Genomic DNA, 21,966 nt, shown 5'->3' on the forward strand with positions numbered 1-21,966 from the left:
TAAACACAATTAAAACAGACAAAAAAAAAAAAAAAACATTTAACTACACAGCCTAGCCACTTAGCCATGGTAGAGGCAAAAAAAACAAGGAAAAATGACCAAATCAGTAAGTCAACAAAATCGGGCAGACAAAACGCTTCGCTCCTGAAACGCTCCCGGTGGGGTTTGAAACTGGGCGGAGGACGGAACAAAACCATGTCTCTGCCGGAACGCGACGCAGTCGCATCCAGTGGAATTCAGGCGTTAATTATTGCACTAGTAGTGGAAACAGGTATTTTTAGACATTCACCTATTTTTATTGCCATTGCCTGATTTAGGAAGGTCCACAACCTTTTGCCTCTTTGCATTTGTGTATTCTCTGATCTTCACCATGTTGAGGGAGTTTGGCTTGCGAGTCACATCATATTTATACCCAGTGCTTGAAGTGGAAAAAAATAAGTGCCAGTACTCCCCTTATTCACGTGTTGGAAAGTGTATCGGCCGGTATCAGCATACCCTTTAGTATTAAATTTGAGATTTTCAGTGAATAAATGATACTATGAGGTATTGCTTTTGTTCACAATATACTGTGTGTTTATTTTGAAAATAAATATATTTTAAAATAATGAAATACTCAAGGCAGCTTCGTGTATGATGAAAGGTCAACAGGCCAGTAACGGAGAGCTCTGTGTAGCTGGGTGGGGCACTCCATGTTCCCTATGGACAAACACAACACAGACACAGGTAGAAGAGAGCGATAAACAGAAACAAAATGAGAGGGCAGGTGGCAATGAATACAGTCAAGTGATTTTTAGCAGGCAAAAGTTTTAAAATCAGAAATACATTTTTTTTTTTCAGGTAAAGCAATACTTTTAATAAGCATATTTAAATGATTCCTGTGGATGTCAAATTTTAATTGGTTTAAGTACAGAAATTACATTATATATATTTGATGGTAGTAAAAATTCTGAAAGCACTAAACATTTTGGGAGGACAAACATTTATTGATGAGGAATAAGGTGTTCACATACTTAAAGAAATGTCACCATTATGCCCTGGGGATGAACTGAAGAATTGATGAACTGATGCATCTGTAGATCTTCTTCCTTTTGCCAGGCAGAGGCAGAAAGAGACACAGAGAGACAGAGGCAGAAAAAGAGAAGGCAGTTAGTTATGAATGTGGTGATGAATTCAGAGAGGATATCACATTGTAAATGATAAATGAATTCAACATCTCGTCATCTATTGTGAAATAATGAAACACATTAGCAAGGTTGACCAAATACTCACTGCCAAAGACAGGAGAGGTAAGTAGCCTAAAATTGTCAGTAATGTTAAATTATTAGCCTAGATTTTACTAAAATATTCTGCATGCACTAAATAGGTAAAATATGTCAACGTACTTAGAAAAGGCTCCAACAGGTCTTGGGCTCAGATGTGCTTGAGCGGTCAGGGGCTTCGCATGTTGTTTCACTTGCAGATCTTCTTCCCTTTGCCAGCCAAGGCCTTACATATCTCTGCGGATTGAACTGCTCTAATGCTGGTCCATTGCATTTTAGAAAAACAAGGTTGGACAGTCGACTTATAGCAAGGGAGTTCCTTTTGGCGGTAAGAATGTCGTTCATGCTGTTGTTGTTATCGTCAGTATTGGCTGCTGTAGATGCAAACACAGACTGTTTTGCTGACGCTACATCAACAGGTTCTGGGCTGCTAGGAGTGGTGCTAACATTACCTTCGTGTAGTACTGGCTCTGGCTGGGTATCATTTGACACACTGTCGTGTCTTTTCTCTGTTTCGCGTGACTCGGAACGTGCTCTCTTGCCCTTCTGTAGCCAAGCTAACATGATGTCGGCAGCGACGGAGAGAAAAATTTACTGAACTCGAATTCACTGGATTCACTGAGAAGTGAAATTTTCCGTGGTGCGTGCGGCAGCTTGGGTAACTTAAGGCACCCTGGTTAATGAAGTTTAGGGGCTCCAAACAGAAGGATGTTGTAGAACATACCGATTCATAGTGAAACTTCTTTACCCAGGCTGCACTAGGTGACGCAAGTCTAGGAGCTAGGCAAGGGTTATTTATAATTGGGTTGGGATGGCAGGTATGCCATCCCGCCAAGTTACGCCTTGGCGGGGGCATGCCCCATACCTATACAACACCGAGTGTTTGGCACTTTTCAGGGTTCCCCACAGAAATAACCACAACAGCCACAGACACTCAGCCCTTAAAAACATTAAATTCTGTACATTCTGACCTCATTTCAACAGACAGATTTCATAAACAACTTCACATGTCCACACAATAAAGCCCCAAACTAAGGGGATTTTGCGTTTTCTCCTTCTTCTTCTTCTTCTTCTTCTTCTTCTTCTCTTTCTTCTTCTCATTCTTATTTTTCCTGCCGCCTATCCCACTAATAACTTGTCTCCCCATTGGACATTTTACCGACAGCAGCCAAATCTTCACCTACACGACCCAATCAAAAACTTGCATACACACGCAAAATACCCATACCTTTTTACTCTGAAACATTTTCAGTACAAAGAGCTAGTCTGCCTGTGGCCTGGTGGGTAAGGTTACAGTGTTGGGAACACAGGGTCTGAGGTATAGGCCCAGCTAGGAATGCGTTTCTTTAACCTGTTTTTACCCTCACTAATAATTGTCTACTACTTCTCAATTATTACTTTTGCACCATATCTACCAGCCGTTCCCCGAACATATACACTGCACTATGACGTACCGTCTGCACGTTCAATTGTTAACCAGCTACAATATTGCAAAGCCATATGGATTCAATGGGATTCTTCTGTGCTTACTGGCCTGTGTTCTTCTTTAAAACCACGGACAGGTTTGCTAATGATATTTCACGCATTGCATAGCTATGTCATGATGCTGCCCTAACAAAGTCACGGACTGCTAAACCTCCGGTTGAAGGATTGAATCCCGCCTCGTCCTCAGGCAGATAATTTCCTCTTTTACACTAACATTTTCTTATGCTTATATTTGCTTTACCAAAACTCACTCACGGCCACCCATATGCATTTCATGACGGCAAATGTATTCCTTTTATTAAAAAGTTACACCAGTTCACCGCTGTGCCATTTCTACTAACTATATTTCTTCACTTGGCTACCGTACAAAATCTTCTTATCAGCAAACGCCAGGTTTCTACATTCATGTTACCTCGCCCTGTTCTCTATCTAGCCACATACAAACAATTGCTACGTATGCACGTTCTGCAACGCCCCATTAAAACATTACATTTAAAATCATGATTCACTCATAATTATAACTACTAGTACTGAACATGAGAAAAGTAGATCAGTACAATAGATTTCACATGTTACTTAACCCTCCACTTTATCAGCTATTGCTTTATAGCGACTGTTATATATACCGTTCGACAAGGAACATAAGCTCACTCATGGTCACTCCATTTACTTCGCACTATAGTCCGTGATCATGTCAACTTCACCTACATGCCCATTCTGCTAAAAACATATTGTTTCAACTACGCAATTTCATAATTTCATCCTAATTTCTCTCACACTGTTGTTATTTTCTCATATGCAAAGCCTGCTGGGACATATGCGTCTGCTCCTATTCTCCACTATCAAGTTTTCCGGTTCTAGCTTAGCAAAACAGCAAAGAGGATTCCCACCTGCAGATAAGCCTATCAAAATGCCTTATAAACCTTACAAACACTAGAAGTTCATCTCCACGAAATAACAGACAACGGAGCAGGACGGGAAGGGTACACAAGTTGCGACCTAAGCTCTAATTCTACGAACTTGCTGATTCTTTTGTCAATCAAGGCTCATTGGATGGCTGTCAAATCCGTGAGTACATACACTGGCCATATTTCACCTGCGTTTCTGACGCGTTTACACTTATACGCCACCGCACCCTTTGTCACAGCCACTGTTTTACATATATAGCAAACCGAAACTGCTACACGGTACACACTCATCAGACTGTACAAATTCACACAAGGATAGCCATAATCCACAACCCTTTCTTACAGGGTCACTTTGCATTTCTCACTCTCATAATAAAACGCTTTGCAAAAAGAAATGATATCTCATCAAAAACACGTTTTCAACGTACAAAAATGCCAAGTTACTCACACGTACAAGACATACACCGTCTATAACTCATTCATTCAGACTGTCAAAATCCAGGCCAGCCATTAAAAGTATTGATATCAAAATGACGCCAAGTTACGGTACTACAAACAATATAGGCTATCTTGCCTCACCAAAATTAAATAAGATGTATTCCAAAGCAATGCTACCCAATATTTCCTCAATTCTTTCAAGTCACTTGGCCCTGCGTTTTGTAATCTTACCATTTTACAATGTCATGCAAACTTCGTGTCAGATCAAACTGTCAAATATTTTGCATTGCCTCATGGAACACATTCATGCAGAAAACTGCAGGTGAGTAACTACAGGAAGCATATTTCTCCAGAAAACATATGTTTATACTTGCTTCTGCACTGAATTTGAGTAAATGTACAAGTGATTATATATTTGCTACGTACAATAAATGCTGCATTTAAAATGCATATTGCACATACATACATAGAGAACTTCTTTGTCCCCATGGGGACATTTCCCTTGCAGCATGTTACATTCACATTTACGAACAGACATTTATACCAAGAAACATACAATCATTCAAGCAACAGAAAGACTGGGCACCGAAATACATACAAATTGGACATATAGACGCCTCTTCAATCAATCTTGACTGTGAGAAAGCCATCCACACATGTCTGGCCTGTCCATGTACTGCATGCTTATACACACAGGGCCAAGTGACTCTAAAGAATCGAGGAAATATTGGGTAGCATTGCTTTTGTTGTACGTTGAAAACGTGTTTTTGATGAGATATAATTAATAGCACCGGGAGCTTCTGAGAAGTGCCGGTACGCAAGAAAAACTCCCGGTACTCCGCAGAGTAAAATGTAGAAGTTCCGGTACTGCGTACCGGTGAGTACCGGCCCACTTCAAGCACTGCGAGTTTACCACCAGGAAGTTGCACTCGAACGGCCGACCAAGTGGTAAATACCAGTGGTAAACTTGGGCAAGTTCCATGATGCCCGAGTTCACGAGTTGTGACGTTTCACTGACCTCACCTTGCTTTCGACACATGGTGGACAACTGGAAATGTATTCTGATATTGTTTCATGTATGAATATAAGATGTTAAAATGATCTTTCAATGTGATCAACTGTAATATATATTTTTCTATACAATGTATTGTAACACTGAAATATGATATATATATATTTTTTTTTAAACTGGAAATTTATCATGTGACCAACAGTGGGTGATCTCATTGGTCCACATCCTTTACATTCCCAGTGGACATACGTATTGTTCATGCGATAAATTTACCAGTTGCCATAACCGCCCGAATGCGAACACCTCGTAAATACGACTTTGCGAGTTGACGAGGACCGTCGGAATGCACGATAAGGCTAGGTAAGGTAACAAAAATACGTCACACGGTAGCGCCCTGTAGTCCAGGTGAACAAGGACGCCATCAATCGGTTTTATGAACAATAACATACAAAATGTATATTTTTTCTCAAAAGCTCAAAACACTGAATTAACAAAATATATGCTGGAATGCGTGTAAATTAGATCTTTTTGACGACAGGCTGACGCTACTCTATGCGACGTACAATTAATCCACACAATAGGCTACTCAATACTATCATATATAGCCAGCTCTCCCCAAATAGGCAGTTTTAGCGAGTAGCCTAGGCCTTATAGCCTACATTTATTTTAATTTGCAGTACGAAATTGTGCACATTTTTTGCATGTGAGTTCACATGCCTCTGAATATTTGTCGCCTTTGATGGTTTGAAGGTTGGGCTCAGCAGGCAGTGGAATAAGCGCTGGCAGCACGTGTTGCATTCTTTCGTTGATGGAGAGTCAGCATTCCAGATGGATATATAAATTGCAATTAAAAGGACAGTGGTCTTGATTTCACTTCATAGCAAGGGGTTAATTATTTGTTTAGATAGTAACAATACACTTGCTAGCATTTAAGTTTGGATTAAAACCACTAATTCATAACCAGGGGTATATGCAGCACCCAATGATTACATATGATGATCAAAGATATTGGGAAACTATTGCAGAATAAATGTCAGGATATTGCTTCCAACTAGTGTATCGCCAAAGAATGGCACTGTGGTGCAACAAACAAATAGCCAATGTGAGCAAAGTAAAGAACTCAAACACATGAATTCTATGAAAGAAGCAAAATTTATGGAAAAACTTAACTTTTTATTGAATAAAAAAGATATCTCTAGTGAAGAACAAGTTGCATTAAAATATATTCAACTTAAACTGGACCAAGCATATCTGGACTTGGCTAAAGGTGCATATGTTAGATCTCTGGCTAAATGGTTAGAGAAAGGGGAAAAAATACCATTTATTTTTTTGCTCTTGAGAAAAGAAATCGTTAAAAAAATTCCCTTACTGCTCTTTTAATAATGGTGCCTTATGTACCCAAAAACAATTTTTACCTTTGTTTACAAATTGTATGAAGATCTGTATAGTTCTAAATTTAATTATGTTGCTTGTGAGGCATTTCTTGGAAATGTCCAAAGCAAAATCCGTACTATTGACGATCAGTTTAAACAATTTTGCGAGGCTGACTTTACTATTGAGGAAATTAAAAATTCTTTATTTTCAATGAAAAAAAAACAAATTCCCGGGAATTGATGGGTTATCCATTGAGTTTTACATGCATTTTTGGGAATCTATTAAATAACCTTTATTTAACTCTCTGGGGTCTAAGGGTAAAATGAGGCACACCGGTGATTGTGCGATGCTCTGACATTTGTGTAAATTTCATCAACTTTATATACAGTGATTCCAAAGTGTTTCATATCTTTGTTTTCAGCACAAACTCAGCTACAACAATATGGCAGCAGTAAGTAGGTCATAATAATGTGTGGATTGTAAACTGCTCTAAAAACACACAAACTGTAAACAGTAGTTTTGAACATGCACAGGAATGTTGTAATAAAACACACTAAACAATTGTGAATAAGACTTTTGGTCACTGAAATGTGTTCTTCAAGGTCTTGGGTATCAAAAGATGACAAAATATTTTAGCAAATCCAATGAGAAATATAAAATAAATTGCTAAAAGTTAGTGTTGTGACTACTATTTTTGAACAACAGGTGAGAATGGGAGGGCAAATGGCCTTTCTGTAATGAATATGCATTGGGTAGGAATACCTGCCAGCTAAGTAGGCTATTCACACCTGGCCGCATGCCTCCCCACCGCTAAGACAAAGACTCAGTGAGCCATTTAGAAGACAGAAACAAAGGCAACTTTTGATTTTAGAACATTTATTGAAGTAAACTGCATGGAAGATGAGATGAGACTGGTGTACTCTTGCAACGTCTGCCTGGCCTCTTAGCTAGTGGTGAACTAGGCCGTGTTTCCTGATCAACATCTCTGCCAATATAATAAAAACAAAATTGTTAGGAAATGTGAAATCAAATCAAACTTTATTTATATAGCACATTTCCTTCAACAGGTGAAAATTAAATGTGCTTTACAAAAAAGCGACAAACCACTAACTAATGAAAACAAAATTTATGAAATGTGACATCATATACAAACAAAGAACCAAACAAACACAACCAGACGCAGAGAGGTAGCCTATAATTTTGAGAAGCAATGGTTAGAATCATTCGTAGTGTGGGAATTTACAAGCGCGCATATTAGTGAATATTCCTACAAACACACAGAGAATGTAATACAGCACACATTTACAAATAATGCAAGCTATCAACGAAAAAACATTAGCTTAACTAAATAAGCACTGATATTCCAACTAAACTACACGCAACTCATCAATAACAATGCCTCAATCTGAACTAGGCTAGGTCTGTTTAGCTAAGTGGTTATTTTATTGCTATTTCCCGAACTTACTTAGAGTATGCTAATATCGATTGTGCAAGGACATCAGTTTTAGAATCCTAGCCACGCCAGTACACGCCAGGCATGAGCTATTTATTACGAATATGATCGAAAAACATACAGTCTACCTGATACTTCTAACACAACCAGACGCAGAGAGCCTAGCCTATAATTTTGAGATGCAATAGTTCGAATCGTTCGTAGTGTGGGAATTTACAAACGCGCACATTGCTGGATATTCCTACAAACACACAGATACGTTGCAATACAGTACACATATTTACCAATATGATCATAAGAAATATACTTACGCATGAAGTTGATCCTCAGCTGGATCAGTTCGCTGTTCGAAATGACACCGCTCGACACCGCTTGGCATTTCTCACATGGATCTCGCATCGCCTCTCCTTTAGTCTCCTTCTATGGAGAGTAATTATAATGTTGTTAACATGTGAATGCGATTTGGGCGGACTTCCTGCTGAGCGAAATTCACATAGTAATGAGTAAAGTTTAGCGCAGCATACATGATCTAATTAATCAAATTTGGAACATTTAAAACAATTTATATTATTTGCCAATTGGGCGCATTGGAAAGTCACGATTCTAAGGTTTCTGTCAATGTTTTTGTTGCGTCTGTATGATAACAGCACGTGAAGTTAATCATCCAAATAGAAACGAAAGTAAATTTCATCTTGTCGAGCTCCACCGGCGGAGCTCTCGACCCCAGAGGGTTAACGTATAAACAGTATATCAGTCAAGGAGAGATGGTTCCCACAATGAGACAGGGCATTATATCTCTCATTCCTAAGCCTTACAAGGATTCATTATTAATTGATAACTGGCGTCCCATCACACTCCTATCAACAGATTACAAAGTTTTGGCTTTGGTCTATGCCAACTGATTAAGAAAAGGATTGGACTGTTTAATTGCAGAGACTCAAACTGGCTTTATGAAAAATCGTCATATTAATAGTAATATTAGACTTATTTTAGACTTACTAGATTATAAAGAGGAGATAAATTCCAAAGCGGTTATTTTATTTTTAGACTTTTATAAGGCATTTGATACAATTGAACACAGATTTCTCATTAATACTTTAAATCTATTTGGTTTCGGGGATTAATTTGTGGGCATTATCAATATGTTATATAAAAACATAAATAGCTCTGTCATACTTGACTTTAACACTTCCAACAGATTTCAGATTAATAGAGGGGTACGTCAGGGATGCCCAATCTCCCCCTTTTTGTTTATTTTAATCACAGAATTATTATCAATTAATATTACTGACGAAAATAAATTAGAAGGGATTTCAATTTTTGGTAGGGAAGTCAAAATTTCTCAGTTGGCAGATGACACCACCCTTTTCTTGAAAAACCAACATTATATACCTATTGCTATTAATTTAATTAAAAACTTCTCAGATGCCTCTTGTCTAAAACTAAACTTAACTAAATGTGAAATTTTACCTTTACATAATTGCAGTGAATCTGTAATGTATAACATCCCAGTTAAGGATTTTGTTAAATATCTTGGGATACATATTACCAAAAATCTTGTGACTAGACAACATTTTTTCAGTAGAATAAAAAAAACTAAAAGCATCCTTAATTTTTGGCTTCAGAGAGATCTTTCGATTATCGGGAGAGTCCTCCTCTCCAAGGCTGAAGGCCTCTCTCGTTTTGTATACCCATCCTTGTCATTATTTGTTCAGGAATCTACAGTCAGTGAAATAAATAAAACGTTTTTAGATTTCCTTTGGAAAAATAAATCACATAAACTTAAAAAAACGGTAATGTCTAACCCCAGAGAGGAAGGGGGGCCTGAATTTATAGACTTTAATGACATAGTAAACACCTTCAAAATTAATTGGTTAAGAAGATGCCTTCTAAATCCCAGTTCTATTTGGTATTTTATCCCAAACCACATTTTTAATAAAATTGGTGGTCTCTCTTTTCTTTTAAAATGCAATTATTTACCACATAAGCTACCTATCCTCCTATCCAAATTTCACCAGCAAGCCCTCCTTGCTTGGAAACTGGCCTATGTCCACAATTTCTCCCCGCACAAATCCCTCCTTTGGCATAATAGTGATATTACTTGTAAAAATAAATCACTATTTTTTCCTAAATGGCACCTTAGAAATATACAGTCCCCTCCAAAAGTATTGGAACAGCAAGGCCAATTCCTTTGTTTTTGCAATACATTCAATACATTTGGGGGTGAGAAAATAGACGAACATGAGACAAGAGTTCAGGATTTCAGGTTTTACTTCCTGGTATTTACACCAAGATGTGTTAAAGTACTTAGAACATAGCACCTTTTGGTATCAGACCACCCAATTTTTAGGTGAGCAAAAGTATTGGAACAAAGTGTATTTAAGTAAATAAAAGTAAATAACACTTAATATTTGGTAGCATATCCCTTGCTTGCAATAACTGCATCAAGCCTGCGACCCACTGACATCACCAACTGTTGCATTCTTTTTTTGTGATGCTTTTCCAGGCTTTTACTGCAGCCTCTTTCAGTTGATGTTTGTTTTGGGGGGTTCTTCCTTTCAATCTCCTCTTCAGGAGGTGAAATGCATGGTCAATTGGGTTAAGGTCTGGTGATTGACTTGGCCAGTCTAAAACCTTCCACTTTTTCTCACTAATGAAGTCCTTTGTTGTGTTGGCAGTGTGTTTTGGGTCATTGTCTTGCTGCATGATGAAGTTCCTCCCAATTAGTTTGGACGCATTTCTCTAAGTTGGCAAACAGAATGTTTTTGTAGACTTCTGAATTCATCCTGCTGCTACCATCATGAGTTACATCATCAATAAAGATTAGTGAGCCCACTCCAGAAGCAGCCATGCAAGCCCAAGCCATGACACTTCCTCCACCGTGCTTCACAGATGAGCTCGTATGTTTTGGATCATGAGCAGATCCCTTCTTTCTCCACACTTTGGCCTTTCCGTCACTTTGGTAGAGGTTAATCTTGGTCTCATCAGTCCATAAAACTTTGTTCCAGAACTTTTGTGGCTCATCTCTGTACTTCTTTGCAAATTGTAATCTAGCCTTCCAATTCTTACTACTGATAAGTGGTTTGCATCTTGTGGTATAGCCTCTATATTGCTGCTCTCTAAGTCTTCTTCAAACGGTTGATTGAGATACCTTCACCCCTGCCCTGTGGAGATTGTTTGTGATGTCACTGACTAATGTTTTGGGGTTTTTCTTCACAGCTCTCACAATGTTTCTGTCATCAACTGCTGTTGTTTTCCTTGGTCGACCTGTTCGATGTCTGTTGCTCAGTACGCCAGTGGTTTCTTTCTTTTTCAGGACATTCCAATTTGTCATACAAGCTATCCCCAATGCTTGTGCAATGGCTCTGATTGATTTCCCCTCTTTTCTAAGCTTCAAAATGGTTTGAAGCTTCAAGGCTAAAACCAAGAGTAGACATTCAGAAATATTTATTGTTTAACCAATCAATCTAACAGGACACATCTGGGCAACAAGAAACACCTGTCAGTGACATGTTCCAATAATTTTTCTCACCTAAAAATTGGGTTGTCTGATACAAAAGGTGATATGTTCTAAGTTGTTTAATAAATCTAGATAAAAATACCAGGAAATAAAAGCTGAAATTCGGATCTGTCATCTCATGTACATCTTTTGACCTCAAACTCAATTGTCTTCAGTGTATAGCAAAAACAAAGGAATTGACCTTGCTGTTCCAATACTTTTGGAGGGGACTGTAAATCACACACTTAATCTTTTTGATGATTTTGGCGATGTTTTATCTTATGAAAAGTTTATGGAAACTTATAACTTTCCAATCCCTTTTAAGGAATACAATTCTGTCATACGAGCTATTCCTCCCGGGCTAACTCAGTTAATTAGAAACTGCCTTTGCTGTGGTAAGATAGATAATGCATTACCAATATTGATGTTGGATGGTATAGAGCTCACAGACAAAAAATGTATCAACAAACATATTCGCCAAATCTTTCAACGAAGGAAAAAAGTGGTGCCAAGAGGTATATTCTACTGGAGAACGTGTATTGAGGATATTTGCCGGAAAAGGGCTTGGCTTCTGCCATATAAATATTGCATTTCTAATAAAACCAAGGAGACTCATATTAAACTTCTACACAAAATATATCCAACCAAAGAAGGCATTTATGGCTAAATTTACAGATATTGATAGCCTTTGTGCTTTTTGCAATAAAGCTGATGAAACTCCTGTCCATCTGTTTTATAGCTGTGAAATAACAAAGAAATTCTGGGAAGATTTAGCATCTTACTTATTTTCAAATTCTAATATTACATATTCCTTCATGCTAAAAGACATTGTTTGTTATTATGATAACGAAAATAATAGAACATTGGAATATGTAGTTAACTTCTTTATTCTTATTGCAAAATGTTTAGTTCATAAACAGAAATTCTCTAACTCCCGTCCTGCCTTGCGTCTCTTTTTTGATTGAACTGGATTCACTTCTATCGTCAATTAAAATACTAAAGGACAATAAAAGTCAAAAGTTGATAAAATATTAACAAATTATTTTTGAAGAACCCCCTGTTGAAATGTAACTGAAATAATTGGTTAATTTCACTCTTTACTATTGTACATCTTAATGTATATTAGTTTAATTAATTTAATTATTTGTACTATTACTGACTATAGAATGTCTGTATTCACATTATTATTTTCCTTATTTTACTTTATTTTCTATTCATTTATTTTTATTTATTTATTTATTTTTTAAACTATTTAATCTTTAGTTATTTTTTTCTGTTATTTTACATATTGTACCATTTCTTCTGTGTTTCAATAAGATACAGTAACATTTGAATTTACATATTGCTGTACTTACCTGCTTTAACCTGTATTTTGTAATTTCTATCAATAAAAAAACATAAAAAATTGGGTCCTCTACATGGACGTTACGTGCTTCCTGTCCTCTCCGTGGATCTCCTCCTGGTGGATTTTCCCAAGCTTGCTGCAGGCGGACCCTTCAAACTCAAACGCCATTTCAAAGACGGACGAGAAAGAAAAGGGAGTAAACGAAGGAATAAAACTGAAAAAAAAGAACAGAGTAAGTAGCCTGTTGTGGAGTGGGATGGAGAGAATATAAACTAAAGGTGAAGTAGTGTGGGGAGGAACGGGAATCTTCTAGTATAATCGCAATAACACGCCTATTCATTCAGCAAAACAGAAATCTGACAAGAAAATGGCGGTCTGGGTGCAATTGGCTTCTTTTTTTATATTCCATTTGCAGGGCTCGAAATTACGACCATTTTTTCATATGCTCCCTAAATTTAGTCTGTGCGACCTCGAAATATAATTGGGAGAATTTGTGCGAGTGCAAATAATTGTTCTGTTGCGACCTTTTTTTTTTCTTTTTCCAGTCGAACGCCCCTTTCTCTGTACATTCGCTAGTTAGTACACTATAATGTTACCTGAAGACAAAAGTTTACGATCAGTTTATTAGCGTTACCGATAGCTGAAAAGTTGAAGCGAACGATTACGGCATTTTTTTTAGAAACGTTAACGTAGTGTTTTGTGTAGCGAGCCGGTTGAAACAGCTAATTTCTCCGATGCAGTTTACTAGGGATGCACCGAAATAAATTCTTAGCCGAAACCGAAAGTAAGAAAACACTTGGCCGAATACCGAGTACCGTTATTTTTTTCATTTATTTGCCCATTTGTATCATTGCATAAATTAAATGAATTTAGCTTTTGATTTATGCTATTCAATGACAAAATGAAATTACAAAACGACAAGGTGATTAAAAAAACTTTTATTAGTCTATTGAACATTCAGTCCTTTCCAGAAGACATTTTAGTAAAAAAGCACAACAACTGTGATAATGAACATAGAGGGCAGGGAGTGTTCCACAGAAAGTTGATACTATTCAGTAAAAATCTTTTTGGGAGGTAATTCAAGATCTTTATTATTTTCCTTTATACAATACAAGAATACAATAACTAAAAAAAACAAATGAATGGAGAAAACACACATCATTCAACCAACATGATTTCCAACCACAAATGTTCACCTGTAGCCTAACGGTGGAATATATATTTCATTTCTACCGAACGTAATTTCAAAAGATAAGTCAGTGCCGATTGTTGACTAATCAAGGGAAATGTAAAATACCTAATAACTGTACAAATAGGCTACTAGCTGCATGCTGCGAGTATTAGCCGTTCTAAATGCACACAAAAAGGCGCTGTTTGAAATGAAAGTCGAAGCGCGAGACGCGCGTGCACGGACAGGGGAATCAGTTCGCTTCGAGGATACTGAATTCGCTACAACACCGTCACTGTTTGAACGCGTCATCAATAGCTGCAGGAGAGCAACGAAACAGTGTCACATTCATTTCTATACTTTTTTTACAATAAAAAACAAACAAACAAAAAAACACACACACATTCGGTCAACATTTTCGGCATTTTCACTCTTTCGGCCGAATATTTTCGGTGAACGAAATTTCGGTGCATCCCTACAGTTTACTGGCGGTTGATTTAATTAGCGGTATTAATGTGACGAGAAGCGCTTTGTAGTTTGAATGCATAACACGCAATTCCTTGCGCCCGCACCCCCCCCCCCCCCCCTTATACTGTAAAGCCTGTGGGACGGAGATCGCAGGTAACCGTGCGTTTGCAACGGAGTCGACACATTTTAAACTGTTACTTGTAAACCGTACTGTTATATTATCGTTTTTTATCAATAAAAAAATCTATTGCATATATTGTTGGTGGTCCTTACATTTTGGTGGGTGCTCCTAACTTGTTGAAGTTGGGAGCACGAGTGCTACCAAGTAAAAAAGTTAATTTCGAGCCCTGATTTGGGACCATTTAAAAGTCATTTAAAAATAAATAAAAATAATTGAGGAAACATTAGGTAGCATTGCTTTGGAATACAGTTTATGTAATTTCAGTGAGGCAAGATGGCCCATATTGTTTGTAGTACAGTAATTTGGCATCATTTTGATATGAATACTTTTAATGGCAGGCCTAGATTATGCCAGTTTGAATGAATGAGTTATAGACAGTGTATGTCTTGTATGTGTGAGTAACTTGGCATTTTTGTATGTTGAAAACGTGTTTTTTTATGAGATATCATTTCTTTTTGCAAAGTCTTTGTTATGAGAAAGTGAGAAATGCGAAGTAGCCCTGTAAGAAACGGTTGTGGATTATGTCTGTCCTTGTGTGAATTTGTACAGTCTGATGAGCGTGTAGCCTACCGTTGAGCACTTTCGCTTTGCTATATATGTAAAACAGTGGCTGTGACAAAGGGTGCGGTAACGTAAGTATAAACGCATAAGAAACGCAGCTGAAATATGCCAAGTGTATGTACTCACGGATTTAACAGCCATCCTACGAGCCTTGATTGACAAAATTATCAGCAAGCCCGTAGAATTAGAGCTCTGTAGGTCGCAACTTGTGTACCCTTCTGTCCTGCTCCGTTTTCTGTTATTTCGTCAAGATGCACTTTTAGTGTTTGTAAGGTTTATAAGGCAGTTTGATAGGCTTATCTGCAGGTAGGAGTCCTCTTCGCTGTTTTTCTAAGGTAGATCAGTGATGCTATGTGAGAATTGGAAGTAGTAGAAGCGGAACACTTGATAGGGGGGAATCGGAGCAGACGCGTATGTCCTAGCAATCTTTGCGTATGATAAAATAACAATAGTACGAGAGAAATGAGGAGAAATGATGAAATTGACTAGTTGAAACAATATGTTTTTAGCAGAATGGGCATGTAGGTGAAGTTTGACATGATCACAGACTATAGTGCAAAGTAAATGAAGTGACCGTGAGCGAGATGTGTTTTGTTATTGAACGGTGGATATAACAGACGGTGTAAGAAATTCTTTGTGAAAGTGGTGGGTGAAGTAACGTGTGATAATGTGTAGGGAGTTTATTGCAGTGATGTACTGTTCTCATGTTGAGTCCTAGTAGTTATAATTATGATTGAATCATGACTGTAAATGTAATGTTTTAATGGGGAGTTGCAGACAGTACATACAGAGTAATTGTTTGTATGTGGGTAGATAGAGAACAGGGCGAGGTAACATGAATGTAGAAATGTGGCGTTTGCTGATAAGAACGTTTTCTACAGTAGCCAAGTGAAGAAATATAGTTAGTAGAAATGGCACAGTGGTCAGCTGGTGTAACTTTTTAAAGGAGTAACATGGTGGTTTTCACACTTTCTCGGTTTTATGTACTGTTTACACAAGAGGCATTGAAGAAACACGATGAGTAAAGTATTAAATATGTCCGTCCTTTATTTTTGGAGAAATATGCGTTTTAAATTTATCGTCCTATTTTCAACTGGTTGAGAATGTTATCGACTTAGTGCGTCTCAAGTACAGTAACCACTCCCCTTTCCACGCCCCGTAAAGAAATCTGACTGGACACACCATAGACATATATACGTCTATGGGACACACCGTCCTGCTACAAGTGTACTGTGAAGTTTAGGTAGCAAACAACAAGGCTGAATCCTTCTGACGTAATGTACATAGAAACTATATGCTCAGATCGCCTAGTTTCACTCACTAGGGCCAAGTGGAATTGATAACGTTTCGGAAAATATATAACTTTAAAAGGTTTAATTCAATCTTCTACTGGGACTTCTGCCGTTTATTGAGGGTGTGAAAGAATATTTTGGTGCCGCTGACTATAATCAAAAGTTTTTCATATTTACCGTTCGATTGAGCAAGTACCATTCAAAGTACATTTTTATGGGTTAGTGCTGTCCGATTGTGCTAGCTACTTCACATTAACCTTTTACGGCGATCAGTAAAGGCTAACAACACAGTACCACTTAATTCTTGTCACTTCTATCACCACTGTAATGAACTAAAAAAAGGCGCCAAACTACCTTTTCTGTGAGAAATGTATTGTCGAGCTCACGCGCATACACTGCTGGCGACATTCTAAAGCTCCGTTTTGCCCTCCCTACTGTCAGTCAGATTGCTGTGATTGCTAATTCTAAATCATATATGGGGACCCATAGATAACTTGTGACCCATAGTTTGTGCCGCTGGCTTACAGGCAAGACAATGCAAATATTTGACTAACGTTAGGTTCACTTATTAGAGTGCATTTTAAGGACTATTAGACTATCTCTGGTTGGTTATATTCATTTATAGCTAGCTAGCTAATGTTAGCTAGCTATGTAGTTTGCTTTCATAATGTAATGTTATCGATAACATTAGCTAGCTAGTTTGCTTTCATAAGGACGTTATAGTTGTGGTATTATCTTAACTTGGCTAGCTAGCAAAAATTATTATTGTATATAAGTCAATGTCCTTGGCTATCGATACTTGATATACTAAGTTAGCTAGCTTGTGAAAATTCAGTCTCCCAAGATGAGCGTGTATCATGGAGGTAGCTATGGTAACGGGGCACGGTCTGTCAATCATAGCTAACAGACAGTTCTCATTACCATGCCCAGACAGTTCGGGTGAACTTTTATAGTGGGAAATTTAGGCTTAGAAAATTACGGTTTAAAATACATTTAAATGACTGAATAATAAAAAAATTATGCACATTTGTTTTGTTGTTGCCTAAAGACAACTGACAAGCGTCACATTCAACCACCATGTTACTCCTTTAAGAAAATCAATACATTTCTCGTCATTAAATGCATATGGCTGGCCGTGAGTGACTTTTTGTAAAGCAAATATAAGTGTAAGAAAACGTTAGTGTAAAATATGAACATATCTTCCTGAGGGCGAGGCGGGATTCGATTCTTCGACCTCTGGCTTTTCAGTGCGTAACTTTGGCAGTACGCCACCACGACATAACTATTCAATGCGTAAAATGTCATGTCAAACCTGTCCGTGGTTTTAAAGAACACAGGCCAGTAAGCGCTGCTGAGCTCCGGTTGAATCCATATGGCCTGGCGATATTGTAGCTGGTTAACTGAACGTGTAGATGATATGTCATAATGCAGTGTATACGTTAGGTGAAGGCCGGGTAGATGTGGTGCAAAAGCAATAATTGAGAAGTAATAGACAATTATTAGTGAGGAAATAACCAGGCTGGGCTTGAGCCAGCAGCTTCATGGTCCATAGGCTGTAACTTTGACCACTAGGCCATGAACAGACTTGCTGTGAAGACCAGAAATGTTTCAGACTAAAAAGATATGGCTATTTTGCGTGTGTATGCGAGATTTTGATTGGCTCGTGTAGGTGAAGGATTGGCTGGTGTTGGTAAAATGTCCAGTAGGGAGACATTTTGTTTGTGGGATAGGTGGCAGGAAGAAGAAGAAGGAGAAAAACCCCCCTTCGTTTGGGGCTTTATTGTGTGGACATATGAAGTTGTTTATGAATTCTGTCTGTTGAATTGGGGTGAGAATGTACAGAATTTAATGTTTTTAAGGGCTGAATGTCTGTGGCTGTTGTGGTTATTTCTGTGGGGAACCCTGAAGAGTGCCAAACTCTTGGTGCTGTACAGGTATAGGGCATGCCGCCCTGCCAAGGCGTAACTTGGCAGGATGGCATATCTGCCATCCCAAATCATGGGTTTCTGGTGTGGTTCTAGTGTACTGTTATTCTAATCGCAGGCTTCCACATCCAAGAACTGCTTGTTTTCCACCCTCCGTTTACCTGGGAGTCACGTGTGAATGCAGTCTGGCACAAAGTAGCATAAATTGTTCTGTTAATTACCTGGGGAAAAGAAAACTAGGGCTGGATTTAAATTTGTGGTCCAAATTTGAGAATCCATGTTATAGAGTATTTGAGGACCTAATTCAATTGCTTACCATAGGGGTGTCTGATGCACCCTAATATATATTCAAAGAAATATACATAAATAAATGAGGGAGTGAATGAAAACAATGAAAATGGGGAGGAAAGACAAAAAAAACAAATACAATTAGGCTAATACCTGGTCAGACATAAGCATGATAGCTGGTTCTAATATTCATTTCACTTTAACAAATAGGGGTGTACGAGGAGGGGAACAAGAATAAAATAACTAATGAAACACAGACAAACACACACACACACACACACACACACATATATATATATATATATATATATATGCAGTTGCAATCAAAATTATTCAGCCCCTCTAACCCATACGATGTCTTTGTGATGTGAATAAAATTTCATGACAATGTATCAACTAAGGCCTTTGTAAACAGAAATACATGTTTATTAGAACAAGTTCAAGTGATTTTGAAAACATACAGCTGAGTTCACTATTTGTTATTAAGAAAAAAGTCTCTCCAAAAAAATCAATGACTAAATTATTCAACCCCCAAAATCAGTACTTTGTGGAACATCCTTTAGCTTTTATAACTTCCAATAAACGCTTCCTATAAGTGCTCACAAGCCTCTGACACCTCTCTTTTGGAAGCTTGGCCCAATTCTTCCTGTGCAAATGCTTCAAGTTCACCGATATTCCTTGGTTTTCGTGATGCCACTGCTTTCTTCAAATCCCACCAAAGATTTTCAATGGGATTTAAATCTGGGGACTGAGAAGGCCAGTCAAGGACATTCCAAGATCGTTCCCTGAACCAAGCTTTGGTTGACTTGGATGTATGCTTGGGATCATTGTCTTGCTGGAAAGTCCAATGATCACCAAGCTTCAGCTTATGCACTGAGGGCATCACATTCTTCTCCAGAATGGCCTGGTATTTCAAGGAATCCATGGTGCCAGTCACATGCTGAAGATTGCCAGTACCAGAAGCAGCAAAACACCCCCACAGAAGGACTGACCCACTTCCATACTTGACTGTGGTGATGGTGTTCTTCTTGTCATAAGCTGCACCTTTCCTGCGCCAGACATACCGCTTATCCATGGGTCTAAATAATTTCCAGTTGTCTCGTCACTCCGTAAAATATTCTCCCAAAACTCCATAGACTTATCCAAATGATGTCTTGCATATTCAAGTCTATTTTTCATATGCTTAATGGTTAAGAGTGGAGTGCGGCGAGGTGTCCGGCCATGAAGGCCTTGCTTGTTCAATATCCTTCTTATCGTCTGTACTTATACTTTTGTTCCAGCTTTCAAAAGGTCATTCTGTAATCCTTTGGCAGTAATATGAGGTGTTTTCTCAGCAGTTCTTACGATGTGCCTGATACCAGTTGATGTAACTTTACTCTTCCTTCCACGTCCAGGTAGGTTTACTGCTATTCCATGACTTTTAAACTTCCTTATGATGCTGCCAATTGTGTCTGTTTGAACTTTCAATATCTTGGAGATCTTTTTGTATCCATTGCCTTTTTTATGCAGTGAAATAATTTCTTCTCTTAACTTTTGAGAGAGCTCCTTTGTCTTTGGCATGTTTGCTAGTCAGCTTCAAATTGATGTGAAGAAGTGCATCGGCGGGATTTATATGTTTATCACAGGGGAAGCAAACAGTATCTTTATGGATTTCCGAAGGGCTTAAGTGTGTTTCCACAAAATTTAGTCACTCTACAGACCAGCAAATATTTAAAAAATGGTGATATTGAATGGGGGTTGAATATTTATGATACGGCTGAAATACAAAATTTACATGCTACTCGGAAATCTTTAAAAATACATTTTTATTTTGAATTTTAACAGAACACACAAGTGACATACATGTTGTTTTTTTAGTTTCAAGTCTCCCGAAAAGCATGCATTTAAAAATATTTACAGTTTCCACAGGGGTTGAATAAATTTAATTGCAACTGTATATATATATATTTGACATGAAGCTGATCTACACCAGAATGTATATAAGACATTAAGCTGATGTCAGGCCTGAGGAACAGTGTCATGCTCTTCCATGGCTTGCTACTTCTCTGGAGTATAAAACTGAGGCAACACACTTATAAAATCAATTTTTCATCAAAAGCAACAAACTCACAAATGAAGAAAAAAAATGGTTGTTGACATTCAAAAATAAGGCAATGTGTCAAAAACTAAACAAAGAAAACAATATATGACTTAATACTGTGAGACCAAATATTAATAATTTTAAAACCACTGGAGTAGAGTTAAACCTGTCCAGTAGAGGGTGCTAGTGTATCTTAGCCCCATGCACAGTGAGGTAGATGGTTCAGGGAGCAAAGAACAATCCAGTGGCCACAGTTGGAGAATTCCAGAACTTGGTTGCGTCGGGGGGTCACCAAGTTTCCAAATCTACAATTAATTGCTACATTAGATGCTCCAAAATTAGATGCTACCTCCATGCCTAAAGGCTATTTGGAATGGTTTCAGGAAAAATGGTTTTACTGGAAGTAATCAACAGTTTCAAGAAACTAAATTGTCTCCTTTGTTTCATCTACTGTGGTCCGGAGAGATGACATTAGAGCTCTTTGGCCAAGCATAGCTGTTATTTCATTTGTGGCCTTTCTGTTAGCTTGAACTAGTCTGCCCATTCTCCTCTGATCTCTCATTAACAAGGTGTTTTTTGTTTATCACACCATTCTCTGTAAACTCTAGATACTGTACTGCATGAAAATCCCAGGAGGGCAGCTGTTTCTGTGATGCTGGAACCAGTACATCTGGCACCATCCATCTGGTACAGTCAAAGTCGCTTAGATCACACATCTTGCCCATTCTAATAGGTATGGAGCTGGTCTTGTAACCTATAGGTCACAGGTTTGATTCCCAGGTAGGACACTGCCGTTGTACCCTTGAGCTAGGTACCTAACCTGTATTGCTTCAGTATATATCCAGCTGTATGGATTCAATGTAAAATACTATGCAAAATAAAAACTTGTTTAAGTCGCCCTGGATGCGAGCGTCTGCTAAATGCCTGCAATGCAAAGTAAATGTTTTACTGGGAGTAATCAGTCAAACCCAAAAATCTAGCATTTTCAAAATGACATTGTCTCATTGTCTTAAATGAGATGACATCATTGTGTAACCCTATTTTACTGTGTCCTTATGCTTTTCGTCCCTTCCACGAATAACCCTGACCATAAAGTCTGCATTGTGTTGTTTTATGTGTGGGTCTTGGTGGAAGAAAAGGAGTATAGGGAGAGTTTGTGGTTGCGGTTGAAACACAGCAGTGTTGTTTCTTTGGTGGCAGATGAAGCAGTTGAAGCAGTTGAAACAGCAG

The 21,966-nt window shown here is 38.1% G+C and overlaps 1 protein-coding gene across 2 annotated transcripts in view; it reads left to right on the forward strand.

Moving 5' to 3' along the window:
* LOC135238058 (uncharacterized) overlaps nt 1-21,966 on the forward strand; it is an 80,440-nt gene that overhangs the window by 23,535 nt on the left and 34,939 nt on the right. The gene's annotated exons all lie outside the window — the stretch shown is intronic.

The sequence above is a fragment of the Anguilla rostrata genome, chromosome 13, assembly GCF_018555375.3.
Source record: "Anguilla rostrata isolate EN2019 chromosome 13, ASM1855537v3, whole genome shotgun sequence".
Taxonomy (NCBI): Eukaryota; Metazoa; Chordata; class Actinopteri; order Anguilliformes; family Anguillidae; genus Anguilla; species Anguilla rostrata.